The 11,606-nt window shown below is 41.0% G+C and overlaps 1 pseudogene across 1 annotated transcript; it reads right to left on the minus strand.

Annotated features, from left to right (window-relative positions):
* Positions 1-1,189: 1,189 nt before the first annotated feature.
* On the minus strand, positions 1,190-4,741 carry LOC308239319 (KATNB1-like protein 1; annotated as a pseudogene). Its single transcript has 3 exons — positions 4,099-4,741; positions 3,877-4,068; positions 1,190-1,283 (listed from the first exon to the last, which is right to left on the minus strand). The product of its transcript is annotated as a KATNB1-like protein 1 (transcript).
* Positions 4,742-11,606: the final 6,865 nt, after the last annotated feature.

Consider the following 11,606-nt stretch of genomic DNA (forward strand, 5'->3'; position numbering starts at 1 on the left):
GAAACTAGAGGCCCGTTGCAGGAAGATTGCTGCAATAGGGCTTCCTGTGGCGGTCTGCTTCCCTCCCTTCTTCCCCGCCCCACCTGCTTCCCTCCCTTCTCCCCTGCCCCACCTGCTTCCCTCCCTTCTCCCCCACTCCGCCTGCTTCCCTCCCTTCTCCCCCTCCCTGCCTGCTTCCCTCCCTTCTCTGCAGCCCCACTTGCTTGCTTCTCCATAGCTTCGCTCCCTTCTGCAATGCTTGGCTTCCTTCTACACTGTTTTCAGTCTTCATGCTACTCCTGGATATGCAAACTAACCGCCATCTTAGTTGGGTTAATTTGTATACTCGCTCCTGATTGGCTGCTGGGCGTGGCTGGTGGGTGTGGCTTGTGGGTGTAGCAGAGGTGCGGTCATTTTGCATATTACTCTTTTATTAGATAGGATAACACATACATACCTGACATGATGATTCTGGCAAAAAAAAAATCAGAGATATTAAAAATATTCTCAAGTTTTAAAGATGGTGTGGAATAAGTTTTAACAACATTCCACATGAATGAAAACCCCTGATTTAATTCCATAATTTTCATGCCAGAAGCATGGTTGGTTTTACTTTTTTCTAAGAACAAATCTTAGTATCATATACATTGGCTTATTAATAATTAAGGTATTTTGTTTAACACTGTATCTCAATGTGGACAAAAAAAACTTTCAGTATTGATTATTTGCTATGATGTTTTAAACTTTCAAAGTCTTTCAACATAACAAAATAGCTGCACACATTTGAGTGTTTTCTTATAAAACATAATCTTAAAAAAGTAATGATGATTGGTCTTTGCTTTTCCTAGTAATAAGTTTTGTCTTATTTTTCACATAGTATAAAGTATATTCTTATGAAGGGTTGGATGAAGATCCAGTAGTTATTCAACAATGTTGCCAAGTAACTATATAAATCCCAAATACAGCAAAAGTGAACAATCTTCATAGTGTACTTCCACCTTATTAAAGTTGAAGCTGCTCCTTTTGTATGTTTTTCCACTTCATTGTGAAGTAGATTGTTAGGATTTCCTTAGTGGTTTCATATGTGGCTTTAAAAGAAAAAGGTTTTGATTTCTTCCACAGTTCACAGTTCTCCAATGAGACTTGTTTGGAAATCATATAGTCCAGGGGTGTTTTGAATAACCAAATGTTCTTTAGTAGATGAAGTCTTTCAATGCAACTGTAGTAAATAAGAATCTACATCCTTAGCTGTATTATCAATATATCCTGGAACCAAAGTAAGATGGTTTTCTTGTTCCCACAATCTGCTTAATTGTTGTTGTTTTTGTAATAAATCTTTATTGTTCAGATTATTACAATTGTTCCTCTTTTTTCCCCCCATAGCTCCCATCCATCTGGTCCCCACCCCACCTTCCGCCCTTATCCCTCCCCACTGTCCTCATCCATAGGTGTATGATTTTTGTCCAGTCTCTTCCCGCACCCCCCACACCCTTATCCCTCTGAGTATTGTCAGTCCACTCCCTTTCTATGCCCCTGATTCTATTATATTCACCAGTTTATTCTGGTCATCAGATTTTTTATTCACTGGATTTTTAGATTCACTTGTTGATAGATATGTATTTGTTGTTCATAATTTTTATCTTTACCTTTTTCTTCTTCTTCCTCTTCTTAAAGGATACCTTTCAGCATTTCATATAACACTGATTTGGCGGTGATGAACTCCTTTGGCTTTGTCTTATCTGTGAAGATCTTTATATGACCTTCAATTCTGAATGATAGCTTTGCTTGGTAGAGTAATCTTGGTTGTAGGTTCTTGCTATTCATCACTTTGAATATTTCTTGCCACTCCCGTCTGGCCTGCATAGTTTCTGTTAAGAAATCAGCTGACAGTCGTATGGGTTCTCCCTTGTAGGTAACTAACTGTATTTCTCTTGCTGCTTTTAATATTCTCTCTTTGTCTTTTGCTCTTGGCATTTTAATTATGATGTGTCTTGGTTTGGTCCTCGTTGGATTCCTTTTGTTTGGGGTTCTGTGTGCTTCCTGGACTTGTAAGTCTATTTTTTTCACCAGGTGGGGGAAGTTTTCAGTCATTATTTCTTGAAATAGGTTTTCAGTATCTTGCTCTCTCTCTTCTTCTGGCACCCTCATAATTCAGATGTTGGTACACTTGAAGTTGTCCCAGAGGCTCCTTACATTATCTTCATATTTTTGGATTCTTTTTTCTTTTTGCTTTTCTGGTTGTGTGTTTTTTGCCTCTTTGTATTTCAAATCTTTGACTTGATTCTTGCAATCCTCTAGTCTGCTGTTGGATCTCTGTATATTATTTTTTTAAATATATTTTATTGATTTTTTTTACAGAGCGGAAGGGAGAAGGATAGAGAGTTAGAAACATTGATGAGAGAGAAACATCGATCAGGTGCCTCCTGTACACCCCCTACTGGGGATGTGCCCGCAACCAAGATACATGCCCTTGACCAGAATCAAACCTGTGACCTTTCAGTCTGCAGGCCAACACTCTATCCACAGAGACAAACCAGTCAGGGCTCTGTATATTATTTTTTATTTCAGTCAGTGTATGCTTAATTTCTAGTTGGTCCTTTTTCATATCCTCGAGGGTCTCGCTAAATTTATCGGCCTTTTCTAGAAAATTTTTGAAAAACCTTGTAACTGTGGTTTTGAACTCTATATCCAGTTGTTTGCTTTCCTCCATTTCTTTCATTTGTGACCTGTTTCTTTGTCTCTGCATTTTGGCTGCTTCCCTGAGTTGATAGAGTGGCTTTGGGTGCTAGGTGTCCTATAGGGCCCAGTGGCTCAGCCTCCCCAGTTACCTGAGGTGGACACTCTTGGTGCACCCTTTGTGGGCTGTGTGCACAGTCTTGTTGTAGTTAAGCCTTGATTGTTGTTGGTATCACTAGGGGGAATTGACCTCCAGGCTAAGTGGCTGTGAGGATCAGCTGTGTCTACTATGGGAGAACTTCTGTGCTGGAGACACCCTTATGAGACAAGACTTGATTCAGTGGGGCTTTGGTGCTCACTGAGTCTGCCCCCTGAGTGTGTCCCTTATGGATCTGAGGAGTTGTAATCTGGATGGTCCCAATCTGATCCCTGGGTACACTGGCTCTTGGATCTCCAAGAAGGTGCTAATTTAGCCTCTGTCTGAGGCCACCCAGCAGGATCTACGGAGAGATCTACAGATTCCTCTTCTTTGTTTGGGTTTTGGAGGTGCCCAGATGAAGCCCAACTGTGAAGCAATGCAAGCTGCTGTGGAGCCTTGGGCCTTCTTTTGGATGTTCTGGGTCTCACTGACTCAGCTGTAGGTAAGTTTAAAATTCAATGGACCAGGCCATTCATATGCAAAAACCTCTGCACTCAGCTTGGATGGGGTGGAGTCTCATGCTGGAGTAAACAGCTATGGCTTCGTGGGGTGGGATCACAGGGCGGGGCAAACAGCGATAGCTTCCCATCAGCCCTGCCCTAAGAGGCCCCTGGTTCTCAGTGTCCCATGGTAATCGCTGCAATCACCTTTGTAAGAAAGCCACCCTCGAGTTTCGCCCGCTGCCAGACAGTCCAGTTTCTCTCTGTATGAGTCTGGGTCCCCAGAGTCTCGCCCAGAACTGGAGTTCAAAGCAGTCAGGAGCTTTTGTCTCCCTCCTGATTGAGAAAGCCCGCCGCATACTCAGTTGCCAGCCCTCTCTGCACATGCGCCTCCGTACCTCTGCCTTCCACAGCTCCTGTAAGTCTCAGTGTGCTTTTCTCTTTCCTTCTAGTTATAGAATTTCCACTCAGCCAGCCTTCCTGTGGTTCTGGATGATGTCCGTTTTGTTTTTCAGTTGTAGTTGAAATTGCTGTGCGAGGCAGCAGTTTAGGTTTTTACCTATGCCACCATCTTGGTTTCTCCTGCTTAATTGTTGTTTTAAAATCTGAATATTTCCATAATTTATAATTTGTGTTTTTGGATGATAGTTCTGACTTCCACCTTTTTGTGACTGCTTGAAGCCAGTTTAAACCAACTATTATATATTCTTCAAATTTGCTTTTAAGTAGTGACTTTACAAGAGGCAACAAGTCTACATAGAGCAGGCAACAAGTCTACATAGCAGCAGGCAACAAGTCTACATAGAGTAAGATGTATTGTTTTTCTTCCTACAAACTATTGGTAAGCACAGGAAGGCAATCCACCACCACTTTAAGGTCTTCTATCTTCACCAAATAAGTTAGAAGTTCACTTATACTTCTCTTTTTCCAGAAAGTTAAAGCTATATTCAATCTCAAATTCCTGCTGAACAAAACTTGCACCATTGTTTCATGATACTAAGAAACCTCAGAAAAAAATCACTCTATTTTAATGATGCACTTTCTGTCTGTGAAGAACCAGAATCACTGGAGTTAAGCAAATATGTTAGACTATCATGGTGTAATTTTTCAGTTTGGTGGCCTGCACAAGCCTGTTCATTTTCTTTATTTGGCATGTCACAGCCCCCACTTCCAGGGGACTGTTTCTTTTTAAAACAAGAATTTGGAAAAGGGTAATGAAGTTTTTTTCTGTGGTAGATCACCTTACGTAGTTTATCTGGGCTTTTCACAATGTGTCCAACTGTTCTACTTATGTAAGCCGCCAATTGTTTTGAAAATTTCTTAACCTCCTTCATGTTCTTATTAGTGAAATTAGAGATCCTTTTCCTAGGACAATCAATGGAATGATCCTCAATATTATTATAAAAGTTCAGTTTTATTTTTTAACATTGTGGGTTTCAGATGCCATAATCTCTTAAATACCGGCGCCTTATGGTTCCGCGGTGCCTCAGTCCAGTCCTGGCACTGACCAACTGCACCTGGAAGCCTAGAGAGTCCCTGGGCTCCAGGCTGAGCCTCATTCAGGGCCATTCAAATGAGGCCATGGGCGGGGTGCTGGGATTGCTCCCTCTTGGGCATCTTTCAGACTCCACCCAATGCTCCCATTTATATATTTTCTTTAGAGAAATCTTTTTGACAAAATTGTAATTAGGTTATTTATGTTTTATTTTTGAGTTGTAGGAGCTCTTTATTTATTCTAGACACAAGTCTTTTATTAGACACTAGAGGTCCGTTGCAAGAAGATTCGTGCAATAGGCTTCCTTCACTTGGCTGCTGGCACTGGTTTTCCTCTGGCACCTGGGACCCAGGCCTTCACTCTGGCCGCCGCCTTCCGTCTTCGCTCTGGCCAGAGCCTTCAGTCTTCACTCCAGCTGGAGCACCGCTCCTGTAGCTCCCTCTGCCCCTCGCCCTCCCCCTCATAGCAGGCATCCTGCCCTGCCCTGCTGCTCCGCGCCTGCATGTGTGCTGCCCAGAAGCCTGGAGCAGCTGGGGGGCAGGGCCGCCGTCATATTTGTCAGGTTAATTTGCATACGCACTCCTGATTGGCTGGTGGGTGTTGTGAAGTGATGGTCAATTTGCATATTTCTTTTATTAGTGTAGATATGACTTACCAAAAAATTTAGGGCTGTCTTTGTACTTTCCTGATGGTGTCCTTGGAAGCACAAAGCATATATTTTGGTGATTTCCAATTTAACTATTTTTTCTTTCATCATTTGTGCTTTTGGTGTCATATCTAATAAACTATTGCTTAAACCAAAGTCATGAAGATCTATACCTGTTTTCTTCTTTGAAGAGTTGTATGGTTTTAGCTCTTACATTTAAGCCTTTGATCTATTCTGAGTTAATTATTTATACTAGAGGCCAGATGCACAAAATCTGCGTGGCCCGCCCCGGCAGCCACCTCTGCCTCGGCCCCACCGCCGGGGCTTTGTCCAGAAGGTCTTCCAGAAGGACGTCCAGAAGGACATCCAGTCTAATTAGCATATTAGGCTTTTATTATTATAGATGGTGTCAGATAGGTGTCCAATTTCATTCTTTTGCTTGTGAACATACCATTGTCCCAGCACAGTTTTTTAAGACTATTATTTCTCTCATTGAATTGTATTGGTGCCCTATTGAAAGTCAATTGACTGTAATGTGATGGTTTATTTCAAAATAATTAATTCTATTCCATTGATGTATATGTCTATCTTTATGTCAGTACCTCATCATCGTGATTATAGTAGGATTATTGAGCAATGTCAGTATTTGTTCTTTATCAAGATTGTTTTGGCTATTCTTGTTCCCTTGCATTTTCATATTTTATGTCATATTTTAGAGTCACAATGTCCCTTTCTTCCAGAAAGGCAGTTGGACATTTGATAGAGCTTACATTGAATTTGTATATCAATTTGAGGAGTATTGCTCGCTTAACAATATTAGTCTTTCAATTCATGAACATGGGATGTCTTTCTATTTACTAAGGTCTTCTTTGTTTCAACAATGTTTTGTAATTTTATACACTTCTTTTATTAAACTTATTCTTAAGTATTATATTCATTTTGATGATATTATAATTGTAATTATTTTCATAATTTAATACTAGGATTTTTTATTGTTATGTATAGATATACAATTGATTTGTGTATATTATTCTTGTATCCCACTCAATTTCAACCATAGGCTCAATGTAACCTGAGGTTATAGCCAATCTCTTGGCTAGTGTGGGCTTATAGGAATGTGTTGGGTATGCTATGCTTCCCCCTTTAAGAGCTAAACCCCTGTGTTTTTTCTCCAGTATTGAGGAATGCACATATTTATAAAATAATTTAACTACTTCTAATCCAATAATCATATGTGGTCATAGTGATCTTTGTAAAACGTGATTCTGAAGATGCTCTTAATTTTCTGAGGAATAACAAAATTATTTGTACATGGACTCAATCTTACCTACTTTCCTCCAGTTTCAATGAGAAATATGTCCTTCCTTCTAACTCCTGCATCCTATCTTCAGTTCTTTGACCCTAAATTTTCTCAGGAATAGCATTATTTCTTGAGTTCTTCACACTCGATCTTCTTAGAAGTATGGACCATACTACCTCCACTCCTTTACTACTCACTCTCTTCTCAATATCCTACTATCTGCCTCTGTCTTCCACTAATCTACTTAAAATGCCTAGAGCTCAGAAGAATAGCTTTGGTTAAAATCAAAGATTTGGAAGTCATTTGTTCCCATGGTTTTAACTAGCATCTCCATCGTGATGTGTTCCAAATAAATATTTACATCCAAGGCCTTTCTCCTAAGCTGCAGACCTATATATTTAACTCTATACTGTATGTCTCCACCCTCATGACCCACAAGTTTGTGATAGTTAACAGGGGCAAAACTTTTGTTTCCAAATATGTTCTCTTTTATTCCTAGTCTTAGTGAATGATATACCCAGTACCCAAATCATTAGCCAAAACACCCAGTTACCCAAATCAGAAATCTAAGACTGTATTCTGGACTCTTCCTTAACTCACATCTTATCAGACCTGTTGATTTTATGTTTACAAAACACTTTTTGGTTCCATTAGTACTAAATCATTTCAGACCATGATCAGCTTTTGCCTTGATTTTAATTGTTGTCTCTGTCTGCAATCTTTTCAACTATTTCTTTCATTCACATCCATTGTGCACACAATAACCAGTGATATTTCTAAAATGGAAATCTGATCATGACACTCTTCTATTTAAAATTCTTCAATTATTCTTCCCAATTCCTCATCCACTGTCAAAATCTTCAGGATGAAATTCCTTACTATGAGTTAGATAATCTTTGAACTGGACCATGCTTTTTTACCCCAGTGTCCTCTGTGTTCTAAATATATTGAAACTTGCATATATCATATGTAGTTATTCAAATAAGCCACATTTTCACTCATTTCTATGCCTTTTCATGGACTCTTGCACCTGGATTATCTATTCTGTTTCTTTGCCTCAATAAATCCTACTCATTTCTGGGAAGTCTTCCTTAACAATGTCTGGGTTAGGCACATATGAGATCATATAGCATCTTGTGAGTACTTCTTGATTACAGAAGTGATAACATTGTTTTGTCTCTGTTTTTCTCCCCACCTGACTATGAGTTTGAGTACTATTAGTCTCCTGATGCTTGCATATCTCTCAAAAATGCACAAGTCCCACTAAAGCTACACCATTGCTTGCCTTTAACTAAAACTGTTTTTATTATCTTTAGTTTTATTTTCCCACTTTTTAAAGAGTAAAAGCATTAAGAGTAGAGTGGAGATCAAATAATTAATATTAAAACTGTTGCTCATGACTTAAAAACACATGCATATGTGTTTTATTTGTGGTATTTGGTTTATAATTCATTTACCAAATAACATCTGCAAACATACACAAATCATCTAACATGTAATTGTCGAAGGCTTACTAGGTCCTAGGCATTTTGCTTAGCACTAGGAATAAAGAATATGTATATCCTAATGATTCAATGTAGTATTACACTATAGAAACAATATGTAAGAGATGTTGTGGGTGCAAGTGGACCAAAAAGATAGACTGTTTGGAAGGAGAATCCAAGATGGTGGCATAGGTAAACGCAAGTATTCGCATCCTCCAACAACCACATCAAAACTACAACTAAAATACAGAAAAACCATCATTCAAAACTGCCTGAAATCTGGCTGAATGGAAGTCCTACAACCATATATTTAAAGATGAAAGCACATTGAGACTGGTAGGAGGAGTGGAGGCACGGAATGGTCTGGTCTGACACTCAAGTGTGGCATATTTTTAATTGGGAGGGATATCTTGGCTGATGAGGCTTCCCATGAGGAGCAAAGGGTCCAAGCCCCAGACTGGACCCCTCAGTCCAGGGTTCTAGTGCTGGGAAGAGAAGCCCCATAACTCCGGGCTATAGAAGCCTATGGGGATAGTGGCTGAGAGACACGGAGGCTGCTGGAGACCCAGAGAGTTCCTCTCAAACGATTGGCACATGGACTTACTAGGATTCACTCCTTCTGAGCACCAGCACTGGGTAAAGGCTTAGCGGGGTGTGGAGGAGGGGGGAACAGTGACATATGGGAAGGAACTGGATTGCCTGGCATTGGGGTAAGAACCCTGGGGCAGCTTTGTCCCAGACAGGGCTGCTCACAGGGGTCATTGTTCCTATGCTAAGACCTCCCCTACCACAGAGCTGTCTGGCAGGCACCATGTCTGAGTCTCCCATCAACCTGGTTCACACTGTTCCTCCCAACCTGTGATTCCCTGTGACCCCCCTCCCCCCAATTTACAGCCCCACCCAAGCTATTTGCAGAGGCTTTTTCACATGAATGGCCTGTTCTGGCTCAAGATTCAGACTTTCCTAAAATCATTCAAGCAAACAGCAGCTAGACTTAGTGTCCCCCATACCTCTTGATAAGTGGCACCAGGCCCAGCCTTAGCTGAAGCTTGCCAAGGTTCACAGCTTGGCCTCTCCTGGACAACTCTGAGTCCAATACAAATAGGAGCCATCTGCAGATAACTCTGTAGCTTCTGCTGAATGGCCCCAGGCAGGGCACAGGCAGTGGCTGACTTTGCACCTTCCAGGAGGCCACAGAGCCAGTGCACCTGGTGGACAGCTTCAGGCCATGCCAGATTACAACCCTACTCATCCACGAGAGACATATTCAATGAGCAGACTCAGTGAGCACCAAAGCCACACTGAACCAAGTCCTGCTCCACAGGGGTGTCCCCTGCACAGCAGCTCTTCTGCTGTAGTCACAGCAGGTCCTCACAGCCAATTGGCCTGGGGATCAAAACTTCCCAGTGACACTAATAGCAATCAAGGCTCAACTATAACTGGACAGTGCACACATCCCACACAGGGGCACTCATAGAATGCCAGCTTCAGGTGACTGGGGAGGCTGAGCCACTGGGCCCTACAGTACACCTACTACACAAGGCCACTCTACCAATTCCAGGATACATAGCAGCTCTACATAATACATATAAAAAAACACAGGGAAGCAGGCAAAATGTAGAGACAGATAAACATGTCACAAATGAAAGAACAAAAGAAATCTCTAGAAAAAGAAGTAAATAAAATAGAAGAAAACAAACTACTAGATACAGAGTTCAAAACAATGGCTATAAGGATGCTCAAGGAGCTTAATAAGAGCTTCATGGGACTTAGTGATAATTTCAAAGATCTTAGTGAAAACACCAAAGACATGAAAAAGGATCAGTCAGAAATGATGGCTACACTAACTGAAATTTAGAATAATTTACACAGAATCAACAGTAGAGTAGAGGATGCCAAGAATCAAATCAGTGATTTGGAATATGAGGAAGCAAAAAACACCTAATCAGAAGAGCAAAAAGAAAAAAGGATTAAAAAATATGAAGATAGTGTATGGAGGTTCTGGGACAACTTCAGCCATATCAACATTCACATTATGGGGGTGCCAGAAGGAGAAAAGAGAAAGCAAGATATTGAAAACCTATTTGAAGAAATAATGATATAAAACTTCCTCTACTTGGTGAAAGAAAGACTTACAAGTCCAGACCCACACCAAGACACATCATAATTAAAATACCAAAGGTTAAAGACAAAGAGAGAATCTTAAAAACAGTAAGAGAAAAGCAGCTAGTTACCTATGAAGGAGTGCCCATATGACTGTCAGCTGATTTATCAACACGAACTTTGTAGGCAAGAAGGGAGTGGCAAGAAATATTCAAAGTGATGAATGGCAATGACCTACAACCAAGATTACTCTACCCAGCAAAGCTATCATTTAGAATTGAAGGTCAGATAAAGCTTCACAGACAAAAAAAATCTAAATGAGTTCGTCACCACCAAACCAATATTACATGAAATCTTGAAGAGTCTTCAAGAAGAAGAAGAAGAAGAAGAAGAAGAAGAAGAAGAAGAAGAAGAAGAAGAAGAAGGAGGAGGAGGAGGAGGAGGAGGAGGAGGAGGAGGAGGAGGAGGAGGAGGAGGACAAGGAGGAGGAGGAGGAGGAGGACAAGGAGGAGGAGGAGGAGGAGGAGGAAGAGGAGGAGGAGGACAAGGAGGAGGAGGAGGAGGAGGAGGAGGAGGAGGACGAGGAGGACAAGGAGGAGGAGGAGGAGGACAAGGAGGAGGAGGAGGAGAAGGAGAAGAAGAAGAAGAAGAAGAAGAAGAAGAAGAAGAAGAAGAAGAAGAAGAAGAAGAAGAAGAAGAAGAAGAACAACAACAACAACAACAACAACAACGAGAAGGAGAAGGAGAAGGAGAAGGAGAAGAAGGGGAAAACATGAACAATAAAATGGCAATAAATGCATATCTATCAACAATTGAATCTAAAAATCAAAATAAACAAGGAATCTATTGAACAAAATAAACTAATGAATAAAATAGAACCAAGTCATGGAAACATGTAACAGACTAATGAATCTCAGAGGGAACAGGGGAGGGGGAGGTAGGAAGAGATTAACCAAAAAACTTACATGCATTAGCCCACAGAAAATAAGGTGGTGAAGGCCAGGGATGGGGCGGGATTTGGATAGAGGAGTGTTGGGGAGCACACAAGACTTGGTTAGAAAGTTTGTAAGGAGGACATTCTGAGAAAAGGAAAGTGTGTGGAAGGCCACCTGCCCTGTTTATTGGAATTCCAACTTAGGGGAGTGTCAAAGGCAGTGCCCCTAATTATTCCTTGACCTTTCCAAACAAGTCTGTGCAGGTACAGACCCCGGGTATTTACTGGAATCCTTATTCTTAATCTTTGGGTGTCCTTGCTTAAAGGACACTACAAACACATGTGTCCTC

The sequence above is a fragment of the Plecotus auritus genome (assembly GCF_963455305.1).
Source record: "Plecotus auritus genome assembly, chromosome: X".
In the NCBI taxonomy this organism is placed as follows: Eukaryota; Metazoa; Chordata; class Mammalia; order Chiroptera; family Vespertilionidae; genus Plecotus; species Plecotus auritus.